Source organism: Crocodylus porosus, unplaced genomic scaffold (assembly GCF_001723895.1).
Source record: "Crocodylus porosus isolate Cpor-Errol unplaced genomic scaffold, CroPor_comp1, whole genome shotgun sequence".
Classification (NCBI taxonomy): Eukaryota; Metazoa; Chordata; order Crocodylia; family Crocodylidae; genus Crocodylus; species Crocodylus porosus.
The window spans coordinates 61,070,630-61,084,760 of record NW_017728931.1 but is presented as its reverse complement, the minus strand read 5'-3'; the positions used below and the strand labels follow the sequence as shown (position 1 = coordinate 61,084,760).

At 39.4% G+C, this 14,131-nt stretch overlaps 1 protein-coding gene across 1 annotated transcript in view; it reads right to left on the bottom strand.

Moving 5' to 3' along the window:
• The window catches only part of ATF7IP (activating transcription factor 7 interacting protein), a 138,560-nt gene extending 124,650 nt beyond the window's left edge, over positions 1 to 13,910 (bottom strand). Inside the window, exon 1 of the mRNA XM_019543919.1 lies at positions 13,813 to 13,910. The gene's annotated coding sequence lies outside the window, so the exon portion shown is untranslated. The remainder of the gene's footprint in view (positions 1 to 13,812) is intronic.
• Between the last annotated feature and the right edge of the window lie 221 nt (positions 13,911 to 14,131).

Genomic DNA, 14,131 nt, shown 5'->3' with positions numbered 1-14,131 from the left:
GCTGTCTTTGCCAAGTTACCCCCTCCAAAATCACACGGGTAGAATAAGCGCACTCCCCCTCAACACTCCCCAGTGCCGTGAGGGAGGGCCCTTCCACCTGGCATTACCATATGAGCAGCACTAGCTCCCTGCACAAATCCCCATACCCGTTCTGCTGTGTCAGCTGGCCAACCTCCACCTGCTGCCTGGGCAGTAAGCTTACTGGACCACCTCCAGAAATACTGTCCTGTCCCAAAGACCCCTGCTACTGCCACCTGCCATCAGCACCAAAGCCAATGGGGAGGAATGGCAGCTAGGCAGGAGCTTACAGGCTGCATGTTAACTCCTTGCGAGCTAGACCACCAGTTGGAAAGCCCTACATTTAATTATGGAAGAACATTTGCTCAACACAAGCAAATAATCAGAGACTGTGCTCAAATGATATTATTTTATTAAATTTTTAGATTTGCCTTTTTCACATGCACACAAAAAAGATGACTCTCAAGCTCTTAGGAGACCCACAACCTACACTATACGCTATCAAAGAATTATATTCTCAGAGCTGTATAATTTTCACTAATTCAACAAGAAACATTAGAAATCACTTACAGAAGAAGGAATTTACAGATTTCTTAAGCCACAGAGTGCACCTTCCTTAATTAGATACAGAATATGTGCTGATAAAAAGCACACATTCAGGGACAAAGACTTAATTCTTCCCTAACATTTGCCTATTAAAGAGATAAGTTTAATAGTATCCTTAGTACTTAGTTTACCTTCAGACAGGGAACATTATGTCTCCATTTTGAACATTCACTTTTTGGGGGGCTTCCTGGAGGACATCAATATGTTCCTATTATCAGGTTTTTTAAAATGATTATTTATTTATTTTTAAAGGACTCGTGTTAAATTCAACGTATCTAGAGCCAGTAATGGTCACTAGCAGAAAAAAATAAGAAGAGGGAAGACAATTAGCTTGTCTGGGGAGAAAAATGCCTGTTTTTAAATGAAAAAAGTAGTGTACTACTTGTACATGTGTAGTCACTTCCCTTACCTCCAAGCCTCGGACACTGATACTTATCAACTATGAGTCTATGGCTGTCAAACAGATGCGAATGCTAGGCCATGTGAAACCATGTAAACTCCCACACTCAGATCTGAATGAAACTACATAAAACAAAACCAGGAAATCATTCCTTTCATTTCTACTGTTCATTTTATGGTTCTGTAAGCTCCATACTTGGAGGTAACTGCTCTGCAATCACAAGTATGAGACCAGAAAACTATTTACTAGTAAATAAATGTTGTTCTTCCCACATGCGTGGTGGGGGTGGGGTTTAAGATTTCCAGATCCAAAATGTTGGAGAAAAATAAAACAGGATTAAAAATAGGATCACTGAATGCAATGCTCATCTAACTCCTTGATTATAAATTTGCAGTAACAGATTTCTGTAGCGTTATTTTCAATTTAGTGGCATTATATAGAAAGTTTCTAGGAAACGCCAGAAAAAAACTGTGGGTTCTTCTTGCCTGAAGTAAACTGAAACTGGGAAAAGTCAAGGTTTTATACTTCTCCAAAGATGACCTTTGACCTTGCCAGCCCCACCCACCACAATGCTTGTGAAAAAGTTACAGACATTTAACCTAACTCAGTGTGCTCAGATTTCCTGCTCAAAGGAAAGAAGGAAAACACACAAAACCCCCCCAAAACAACTTTAAATATTCTCATTCACCTGAGAACTAGTTCTTTTCTCTAAAGTTTGAAATTATTATTTATTACTTTATTTTGAGAAAGGAACTGTTTCTTACCTCTAAATCTGAAGCATGTGACTCCAGCAGGCTTGCTCATTTGCATACAGTCAGGCTAAACTGCTGCAATGAAGAACACTTCGTCAGCCATTTTGAGACAGCACTGACTCAGTTGCACTGCAAATGTGATTAAGATGGCTGCAACATGCACTCAAGATCAGCCACTGTTACAACTCAGCAGTGGGTAGTACATTTATACAGCAAAGCACCTCCCCCTCTTTACCACACTGCAAAAAATAATACATGCACAAGAGAAAAAATGGTTACTGCACAGGCAAAAAGTGGTTAATGCACATGCTGCAACACTGCAGCCTCTCAAAGCACAAGTGGTATTTAAAAAAAAAAAAAAAAACCACAACAACAACAACATGTGAAGCAAGACGACAGACAGCCTCGTTACGTCTGTGAACCAGCAACCAGCCGATGGCTCAGGATTTATATTGCATACACCAAATCCTTCCCAACTCCAGCTCCCAATCCATGTCACATATTAACAGCTACAGAGATGAGCCAAATCATGCACAGAACTGACAAACATTAGGGAATACTCTTCAAGAGGAGCTTCATTTCAATCCTAAAGAAGTGAAAATCTGCTCAAGGCCATTACAGGTTTTACTATTCATCATTCCAATATCACAGAAATATTCTGGAAATCTAGTTATCCAGTACAAAGTCAGATATATTTGAACATGGAAGTTAACTTTACAAAAAAGCCACACCAAAAACAAATTAACCACCCCCACAACAACCCCCCCATCTCCATCACAAACATCAAAATAAAACACCTACAAACCTCCACACAACAGATGACTAAAATTTAAGAAAGAAATATTTCCAAGAAATTATATAAATCACACCAATTTATGATCTTGTTAGACAGGATATGCAGCTGGACCACCTATAGCTATCTTGCTAAAAGGTTTCATGATAGGCTCCCCTCCATGTAATGCAGTTCTTTAGACTAACAAATAGTGACATTTTTAAAAAAAAGTACATATTTACACAGGATTTTAATGAAACCAGAATTAAAGGGGAACCTGCACCATCTCAAAGGTCAGTTATTAAACACAACTACCTGTTCTATCAGCCAGCAAAACCTCAGTTTCTAAAAGAGTCCCTCCATATTCATCTCACTGTGTCCTACAGATACAGACTATGATAGCCATACAAATAACACTGCCTGTGAAGGAGGTCTCACAGCAAGAGTACAGGGGCTTCATAGTGAAGCAAAGAAACGAACCCTTTTTCTATCCTCCAGCACAAGAGTATGCTGGGTTCTTTTGGAGGTTGAACACATGCTTAAAAGTTGTAAAAATGGAAAGCATACCCTTTCATCTGCTTGAAGCTTGCATCACCTCTTTACAAGACTTCTAAATTGCCAGAATGTATGAAACACTCTGGATGTTAATGTTGCAAGCTGTAGATGGTCATTTTCAGAACTGATTAAACATTCCAACAGTATTTGTCTGCTGTACTTGTCAACCCCAAAGTTAGTATCTGAAATAGGATGCCTGGTTAAAATGAGAGCAAAAGAAAATGCACAGCTGTGCAACTTGCAACTGAAAATAATATATATATGCCCACATAAATAAAGTCAAGTTACATCTATTAGCACTTTCAGTTGGATTGTACAGGATCAGAGGATAACTACAAAATATACCTGGAGCTCTATTTCCAACAGAACAGAATAATCCTGGAAAACAAACCCATTCATACTAGACACTAAGTTAATTCCACACACTAGTCTTAAAATGATCTGCTTCTCTCAAACATTCTTTCCACTAAGAGTCACCAGCAAATCAAACCCATTTTACAATAGTTTGTAAAGAGAAACATCCTAGATAACTAGCTACCCGTGTAAGTGTACCCAACTGTAAACATTTGTTATGTATTTTTAGTATGCAGGAATTTATGACAGCTCTAACAACTTGACTTAAAACCAAAAGAACCCAGCAGACTTGAAAATAGCATTCTGTTTTACTCAAAATATACATATGAATATATATTAACACACCATCTACTTTGGAGATGGTTCCATGTTTATGTTATTAATCATTTCCGGATCAAATATACTCTTTAAAACAAAGAAATTAAACACTTTTTTTTCCTGCCCATGAGCACTACAAGCCTGGAATTCAAGACTCAAAACATGTTCTTTTCTTCTTATTCACTGTCAGCAGTATTAAAGGTTCCAGATCATGAAGCTGCATCCATATAATACCAAGGGCTTTTAAAATTTGCCCCATCTATAGTATCTGTGAGAATTCAATTACTTGAATAGGTTTGTACAGGTGTAATCATTTGGTACTGTAACTGGAATGGCAGAAAGCAATTCCACTGCAGCATAGAAGATAGACTTCACCTCACTTCCTTTGCACTACAGACTTTGTAGAACAGAGTTAAAGCTGTATAAAAACATACACAAACACTAATCAGTTTGTACTTATGCCCCAAATCAGAACATTTAAGGATGCAACTAAGTACACATATAGGCCATGCCACCAGGAAAATGACTAGCATTTTTAGAACACAGTTTAAGCATAAGTGTCTTTGTATATACCGAGCGCTAAATGCATATAAATGATACATTAATCTACCAATCTTAATTTTCATATACCCAGACTGCTAAAAAACTATGTTAAAATGTAAGGCTATGGCTAACAGTACATATCAGTTATCAGGACAATCTACAAGAATGTTATTTTACCAAAAGACAAGCATAATAAACCCATGAGATTCTGAGTTCTTTTTTAAGTTTGGGATAACTCCAAGCATATAAAGTTATGGACAGTGTTAGGAGCCCCAAATAACCTTAACTCTGCCCCATCATGAGGCTATGCAATAACTAGATTGTTACTGTTGCAGAATTTCAGTGTTTGTGGTCACAGACTAAACAGATTTAAACAGTTTTTTCTTTCCTGCTCCCTTATAAACAAGAAACAAAAAGAATTCTGAGAGAATGCTACCATGTGATGCATCTAACTAGTTTAATCCTATGCAATGTCATCTTTAAATCATTAACAAAAAACACCCAAAAACAACAACCCACTTTCAGGGCTAGATACTCTGCTATATGCCATCTGCTTTCTACCATCACAGAAGCCACTAGAATTGGGCTTACTGTAGTGACCAGCTGCTTTATGTTGATGTTTTTTACATGAAGTGCAGATCCTGTCCCCCCCGCCCCCACACACCCTAAGTCTAGGATTCCTGACCTTCCTGCCCTCCCCTGCTAAATAAAATATTAATGCATGCTATGAACACATACAAATTAGGCAGAATACTCCTAGTTTAGTTTAAAAATCAGTTCTTGCATTCTTGCCTGTGAAAGTCATATTAAAAAATAACCTTTTACTTGGTTATCCATATGAATAATCAAACATAAACTGAGTCTATGGGAACTCCTATCGATTATATTAGGTCTACGTACAGATCTAAAGCCAATCCATTAAATTTAAAAATAACTTGTCTAAAGAATTTACAAACAAATAAACACCCCCCCCCCTCCCGGTGAAACTTAATATGAAAAGCATCCTGGAATATTATGGAACATCCTAAGTGTTCAGTGAAACCAGTCCAACTTCCTTTCCTATGATTTCTCTTCCTATCTTATCACAAGGTGGTCACTGACATCCCCAGAATACAGGACACCTTGGGGGTGGGGTGAGGAGACCAGAGCCCTGCCCTCAGGCAATCAGCAGTGAGCAGTGGGGCCACTGGACCCCTTGGTCAATCATCAGCACGTGGCAGGGCCACCACAAAAAGGCCACCTCCTCCACTGTCTCTTGGGCTCCAAACCCTGCTACTCCTGGCTCTGCACTGCCCTACTTCTAGGCACAGCCAAGAGAATCATGAGGACAAATGATTGACATATACTGCTACCAATGAACTGAAAAGCAGGGCTTTTTGCAGTTCATTTCTCATTTAGAAACAGACAGAGGACAAAAGGTTTAAAACAGGACCAATGGCCACTTTATCTTATCAGTGTGATGCACATCTAAGCTCTGCTGATCATACCACTTTTAACTGGGAATGAAAAAAATCAAAATCTTCAATATTTTGTTATCATGAAAGTGCATATATATTACGATGTTGTAAAGCATACTGCTACTAAAACTACACTTAAAAGTTAGATACAACCTGGATTTCAAATAACTTTCCTGGAGTAATTATTTTAAGTTGGATGCTAATCTGTATCTGCAAAAATTTAATTCTATATTATATAAAAATATCAAATTTCTACAGCATAAACAGCTCCTTATTATCATGTAATAGAGGAGGATGTTTATGATAGTCCTAAGCAAGTGAGCTTTAAAGTATCTAGTTGACTTGAAGTTAGCTAAAACAGTCCACAATCACAGTAGTTATAACTGCTTCAATTAAAATAAATGAAGCATTGATTTATTAAAAGCATTTTCTGAAAATACACACAAAAAAGAAAAAGGTTCTCATATCTATTTACAGCAGGTTAAGATGTCCTGAGTTTTCAAAATTTGAACCAATTTGTTGCCGAATATAAAAAAACCCCATGATCAGAAGGAACACACTCACTGTAGCCACCTGACTTGACATCACTCAAGATATGTTCCTGGAAGAATAACTAGTTGATAACTTTTCAGAAAAATCTGTATTCATTACAATATGTAAGGTTCAGAGAAAAACCTCTCCCCCAGCTAGACAGAACACGCAATTGTTCACAGTGCTTTTAAAAAGGTACTCAGAAATCCTGTAATAGTTTAAAGGAGCATTAGATAAACAAGCACCAAGAAAAGACCAATTACAGGTTCTTCCACAATTCTAAGTTTAACATCTACAACAAAAAATAATATTAGTATTTCCTGTGAAATACATACACATATCTAGCATTTAAAAAACAACCCAAAAGTCAATGGATCATACAGTGAGAATTTTAAGAGAACATCTCAGCAGCATCAGGTAAGCGATAAAGCAAAAGCATTGTGCTCTAAAGTTGAACTTATTCAGTTAATTCAATGTAATTTGCCACACAGTGGTTTTACACTTTCAACTTGAAGAATATCTGAATATTTAGAAAACAAATTGTTGGCATTCTTTACTAGAATCAAAGGTTTGGAACAGATTTCAGTGGCCATCTAGCGTGTGTCCCCCCGCCCCCCCCGCCCCACCATGCAGGATTTGGTATTCCTAAACCATTCCAGACAGGTGCCCATCCAGCCTCTCTGAAAACCTCCAAAAGAGGAAACTCCACAGTCTCCCTATGCAGCTTATTCCATTGTTTTATCACTCCCAGTATTAGGAGATCTGATCTAAAACTATTTTACTTCAATTTAAACCCACTGTCAGGTGTTCTCTCATTTGCGGCAAAGAAAAAGATATTTCTTAACCTTTACGGCAGCGTTTTAAAAATTTGAGAACTGCTGTCATGACATTCTTCTCCGAACTAAATGCGTCTAGTTCCTTTCGTTTTCTTTATGTAATTTACATTCCAACTCCTCTATCACCATTACTATCCATCTTCGGCTACTCCGTTTTCTCCACATCTTTCTTAAGACACGGTGCTCAAAATTGAGCATAGGACTCTAGCTGATGTCTGACCTAGCATTAATTAGCATCCTGTCTGTTACTGCCACTTGATAAACTTTATATGCGTGATCCTCGTTTTAGCCTTATCCAAAAATACTCATACATCATCAAAATCTTATCGAATACATGTCTATATTAAAATAAAACTTTTAAAGTTTTATACCATGTGAAACTCATGATCATGTTGATTTTCTTCTCATTTCAATTTGGGATGCTATAACAAACTGCACTCATGATGGAGGGTCAAGAAATAAGGCTAGTATCTTTGAAAGGAAATAGACCCTGGCAGCAACGAAGAGGATGTGAATAAAAACTGTATCAAGTAACAATTCTTTTTGGGCATGAAGGGACAAATCCACATCATTACAGCATACTGCAAAACAGTAGTCAAGTCTGTGATGACAGTAATTTTGAAGAGCTAGGTACAACTGCATTACTATTTTGTAAACGGGGGACTTGTAGCACACTAGAAATGTTCGTAAGATTACAATTCAAGGAGCATGCTGGTGTTATTACTGACACAACCACAATGGCTCAGTCACAGGTATGCTCTGGAAAGCTGGAAAACTTTTTGGTCCCGTTTTGTAATTTAAAGACCTCGTATTGATGCATTCTTCAAAGTCCATCCTTCTATCGATACTTCATTTAATTTCATGACCTTCATGACCAGTTAACAAGGTCAGACTACAGAACTAAGTCTACTCCAAAGAACATAAAATTGAACAACTCAATGCTTCCAGAAAATAAAATATTTAAATTTAATGAGAAGGGTTTAGTTTTTTTTAAATTTCTCCAATTCCATTGGTGGCACTGGAGTCTTGATAGCTAGTCTGTCCAGGAAATAACATACAAGCTCCAAGGGTTTCTTTGCATTAGACTATGGACTGAAGGCATCACTAAAAAAACCCCCAACATCTCATCTAATTCTCTTATAAGAGGAAGAACAAAACCCAGAGGTATCAGTGATCAGGAAGTGATATGCCAAAAATATGGAAATTCAGTATATTTAACTTTATACTGAGATGACACAGTGCAATACGGAATTTGTCACGTGAATGTGCTCTATAATTCTCTGAAGTTGGCTGTTCACGTGTTCCAACTCTTCACAGCTGGAAAATTATCAAGGCCTGAATCTTGCGTCGATCCCTTTATGGGTTGACCATTATGCCATCAAGCAAAACCAAGCTAGCAGAAGTTTCAGCCAGTTTTTTTCTGAACACACAGAAAAAAAAAGTGCTCTGTGGCTGTCCCATCAATCCAAGAAGGATTACCAGTTAAACAAACAAATTTTAATCACGTAACTATCTCTCTGCCTGTCTGACACTTAATGGAATGTCAACAAAAAAACTAAAAACAGCTTTACTTGTATAAATGTACTATTTATGTGAGCTACAAGAGACTGAGATGGGCTCCTAAACATCATGACTGTTACAAAACAGAAATATTCCAGAACACAAATGCAAAAAACCTGTTTTATAGTTGGTAGGGTTAGAAGGGACCTGAGCAGATCATCAAGTCCGACCCCCTCCCATGGGCAGGAAAGAATGCTGGGGTCAAATGACCCCAGCAAGGTGTCTATCTAGCCTCCTTTTGAAGACCCCCAGGGTAGGAGTGAGCACTGACTGTGAAGTAGAGCCTCTTGATATTTAGCCTGAATCTACTCTCCATCAACTTATGGCCATTATTCCTTGTTACTCCCAGTAGCGCTCGGGGGAATAGGGACTCTCTCTCCCATTGCCTGCTGGTCTCCCTTGTCCAGTTTATACACGGCCACCAGGTCCCCTCTCAGCCTTCGCTTGTGGAGGCTGAACAGGTTCAGGTCTCATAGCCTCTCCTTGTAGGGTCTGCAGTTGCTACAAGATGAATACAATTTCTTGTAAATTCCCGTAAATTCTGATTTGGGGCGTGGTGTACTACCTTTCTGTTGCATCTTTGTACAGTACAGCAATTCTCAACCAGGGAGCCAGGGCATGCAGGGATGCCACGATATCCGTTTAAAGGACGTGGTGTGCAGTAACTGCATTGTTAGATGTGCAAACACTTAGACTTGATTCATAAGATAAACCCAGAGATTTCAAATAGGAATCCATAGCATCAAAATCATTCCGACCTGTTGTGGTCTTCTAGTTCTTTGCAACAGAAAAGTGTCTGTTATTTTTCCATAGTCAAAAAACGACAGCAAAGCAAGGCCTTGCATTTTCACAGGCATGCCTTGCATCTAAAAATGTTGAGAAACATTGGTAACTGCCCATAACTGAAACTCTTTAGCACTACTACCCTAAGCACCCTTTAATATAATATTAGGTAGATAGATAGAATGATGGAGAAAAACTGGTATTGAATATGATCCTAAACCTTAAGAGAGCACAGAAAGCCCACCATATAATATTCCTCCAAAGGTCTGAAGAGGGTTAATAAGGAACTATCATTACATATCCCTGGACAAACACAACCTACTAATTAAGAAGGCATTTACCCCATTTCCTTCATATTTCCTGACAATTACTCATAAATGAAATAAATACAGCAATCTCTGGCACAAAAGATGGCTGTGACTTAGAGCTCTAGAACTAGGAAAAAAAAAATCTTTCAAAACTTGACATTGCATTAGCTTCCAAAAAATATATATATATATTACACAAGTTTTAAAACATTATAGTTTTCCTACTTAAAACTTTTTCTCCTCCAAGTTCTCTTGTGGAATTTGCAGTGAATCTGTGACCTCAAACCACAGCAAAAAACCGATACTGTAAAAACTCGGGACTAAGACTTCACAGCAGAATAGAAAGAAAAATCAGCAGATGGAGAAAGTATATTAAAACCACTAACCTTTTTCAACAATGACCTACCTGCACACTACATGTTCTGTACATCATAAAAATGTCTCAGTATAAATACCTTTAAAATGTTTGGCATAACAGTTGCTATTGACAATCAGCCAAGTAAAACTAATTACTGATTTTCCTAAATCTTTTTTCCAAACAAACAAACAAACAAAAAAGCAGTGGTCAAAAAATTCTGAGAGGGGCAAGAATTTTGGGGGCAATATCTTTTGTTGGACCAGCAACATAGTTGAGATAAAAATTAGACAAGCTTTTAAATGCAAAGCATTCTTCTTCAGGTCTCTAACACAACTAAAACATTATTTATTTATGTTTAATTCACAGAAGCTTTGGTAAGCAAAGAGAAATTATCCTTCCAGTTCCCTGCCAAAAACTTTTCCTTTCCAGTTTTCATTCCTGAAGAAGAAAAGTCATGCTGAGAACTTGGTTAGCAGCATACTCCCATATGAAGTGGGAAGCAGGCATTTCAGAATTAGAAGAAGCTTCCTGTTTTCAACTTTGGGGGCTCAGGAATACATTGAAGGGGCCTCCACACAGGGCAACTAATGCACTGCAATTAGTATTAAACTTCAAAGTATCTGCAATGGTTCTAATTTAATATCAGAAAGAGAAGTTGATTGTCTGACACTAGAGGCATCCACACAAACACTTTACAGTCGTGTTGACTGGTTAGCTCTACAGTGAAGCTTCTGTGGCGCTATTAGGCCACAGTAAACTAATTAGCTCTGCCATACCCAACACAAGTACTATCCTACACAGGAGTTATTTAGTGCACTGGAACACAGATGTAGACAGTGACTGGGGCTGGCTCAGGCACGAGAGTGCCCTGCACTATAGAACCCTCATGCCCCTCCACAGCACACTAAACCCCTGAGCTTCCTGTCAGCCAGGGCTGTGCCACCCCAGCTCAATGTGCTGTGGTCCCAGGCACATGTGTAAATGCTGTGTCCGGCATGAACTGAACCCACATGTAGATGCACCCTCTGAAAATTAAAGGTGGCAGACACAAATGTTGGTACATGTACAAGTCTATGGGACTAATAGACTTTAAGGCTGTTGGCAAATGAGAATCTGAAATGCTCACCAGTTTTTAAATGCATGTAAAATTGTTTTCTCCCAGTAAATATGAAGCAACAGAAAGCATGTACGTCAGGTTAAAACACATGTAACATTCAGCAACGTATGAAGCAGTTCAAAGTGTTGCAGTAGGCACTACTTCAGCATCAAAATGGTTTCTTTTAAATGACAACTTTTATTTGTATAAAACTAAGCAAATTTTGTCTTGAAATTCAGTATTTCCAAACAATACAAAACAGAATAAAATAAATTAGTTGCAACATACCAAAGTAAAATGAGGTTTCCAAAATTCCAAAAGATATTTCCATATTAATATATCTGTCTATAAAAAGATAGAACATTAAATACCTCTTTTTCTCTATCACAAGTACATAAAAAATGATCTAATACTTGAAATACATATCAACATAACGAGACATTTAAAAAAAAAAATGATAGCATCACCACCTGGATTCAAAAGTAACATTTAAGTTAATAAAATAATCACTGAAGTGTTCAAACATTAACTAATCTATTGTAAGCATACTCTTGTTAATTATTAATATACCCATTTTACAGATGGTGAAAGAGACAGAGCTCACATCCAGATAAGCGCGGATGTTTTGTTCACTGCGGACAACTAACACTGGGACACATTGGGCTGCTGTTATCTGTCCCTGGGGAACACCCCTGCCATGCACTCTCTAGCACGTGGCAGGTTACCCCAGGTGGGGTAGGGGAGGCTGGGGCCAACAACTGTGCTGGCCCCAGCCACCTTACCTGGGATCCTGGGGAAGCTGCAGCTGGATCGCCCCTTTAGGTTGGAGCCTACCTGGCAGCTGGAGCACAGCCCCAGTCAGCCAGGCTATGGCTTTGGGCAGCATGCACTCCCTCCACATGCACCGCCCGCTTTTTTTCCTGTGTGGGTTTTTTTGTCCCCTGAACCTCCAGGGGTCAACCCCCCCGCAAACACTGCAAGGTAGCAGTGCAGGAAATGTCTGAATGCACGGTGAGTGGTACTGCAGACAGATCTGCAGCGCCACATACTACGAGGCCACACTCAACAGGCCAGAGGTTACATTACATACCAAAGATGGTATAACAAGTAGTAAGACCAAATTCAGAATTTCAAAAACTCCTAACTCTCAATCTAACACTATTATATATGTATGTGACCACATGGTAGTCTTTAATCAGAAAAATATAAAGCTTATTTCTTGTGCTCTGATCAGTTCCATATTTATTTGGCTTAGGCTAAATATTTTTAAATGAGGCGTTAAACAGACATTAAGTACATTCTCTACCCTTCCCTGGCAGAAATTAAGCAACTGATCTCTTTAAGAAGCGTAACTGAAACAGATTGGTATTGTATATAAAAACAACCTGAGCTTTATTGAAATTTACAAAATAGCTCCGAACAACTAATTGACAGTAGCAATGAACTGAAAGTACATCTTTCCATAAAAAGTACTTAGCCAGAAAAACTGACCAGTTTATACATTAATTTTCGAAGTATTGTTTTGTTACTGATAATTAGGGACAAGCTTTAATAACTTGTTTTGACATAAGTTTTTTTTGGTTTTGGGGGGTTTTTTTGGTTGAGGGACACATGACAGCAGCAATTTTAACAAGTCCTTCTCCACAACTGTACTGGACAACCGTCACATCCTCCCTCCATTTTTGATCCACACCCTTCTATCAGGACAATATTATCAAGCCACCCTATCAATTTTTAAGTGTCACATGAGCAATACAATATAATGAATTATTTAAAGACAAATATGCAACATATCCATAGCAATGTCTTTGTTTCTCTCAGTCCTCAACAGGTAATCAGGAAGAAACACACCTACTAGGAAAAATAAAGGATGAAAACAGCTGCAGTACCTCCAGCACGTCTGCCTCATCTGAACTAAATGCAGGAGTGTGGGTCAAGGAAACAACTTTACAACCTATTTTTGAAAATATGTAAGGGTGCAGTAAGTTAAAAGGATCCACTCTGAGAAAATCGTGCACGTTACGTATGGAGTACTACATTCTCTCCCCCGCACCATTTATTTGCTGCCATGTTTATTGTACCTGGGCCGCAACAGCAACTTGAGGTACGAATTCAGCTTGTTGCTCAGGTGCCTTCACCTATCTAAAAATACCCACAATATGGAATGAACAGAGACTAGTAATACCAACAAACTTTTTTTTTTTTTTTTTTTTTTAAATAACAACCCCCACCTCAGGGCTTAGTTTAATTATTCCTCACTACCAGCGCCTGTTCAGGAAGCCTCTTCTGTACAAGCTTATACCAAGAGGTTGCGCAGCATCAAAAGAGAATGATTTTCTCCTGAACACTGCCATAGCAGGGGATAGCGCTCAGCTTTACACCTATGGTATTTATACACACCCACCACTACCCCCATGCCCACCCCTCTGCACCTCCACCTTGGCACCTTGGCAGGGGGCAGCTCCTTCCAAGCCCCACGAATTCAGGAGCAAGCCCCAGGCAGCTGCGTGTTTTTCCAGAGTTGTGGTGAGCTGGGGGCGCCAGGCAGCCCCGCCTGAGACTTACCTGGGCCCCGCAGCGACGCTTCTGCACGTGGCGAGGGAGAGGTAGCGCCCTGACAACTCACACCCCACCTGCTCCCAGCTCAGGACGAAGAACGCCAACGCGCATGCGCGGCTCCGAATGCACTGGAGCCGGGTCACGTGCTCCCATGCAGGGCTTGCAATGCTGAGGTTCTCGCGCATGCGCGTAGCCAGGCACGGGGCGAGCGGCGCCACCGTTGTCCGTAGCGAGCCGAGCGCCGCCGCCGCAGCAGCGCTCTCCGGCCGGCAGCTTGTGCAGTACCTGTGTCCGGGGGGTCCCGCGGCAGCCGCAGTCTCGGTAC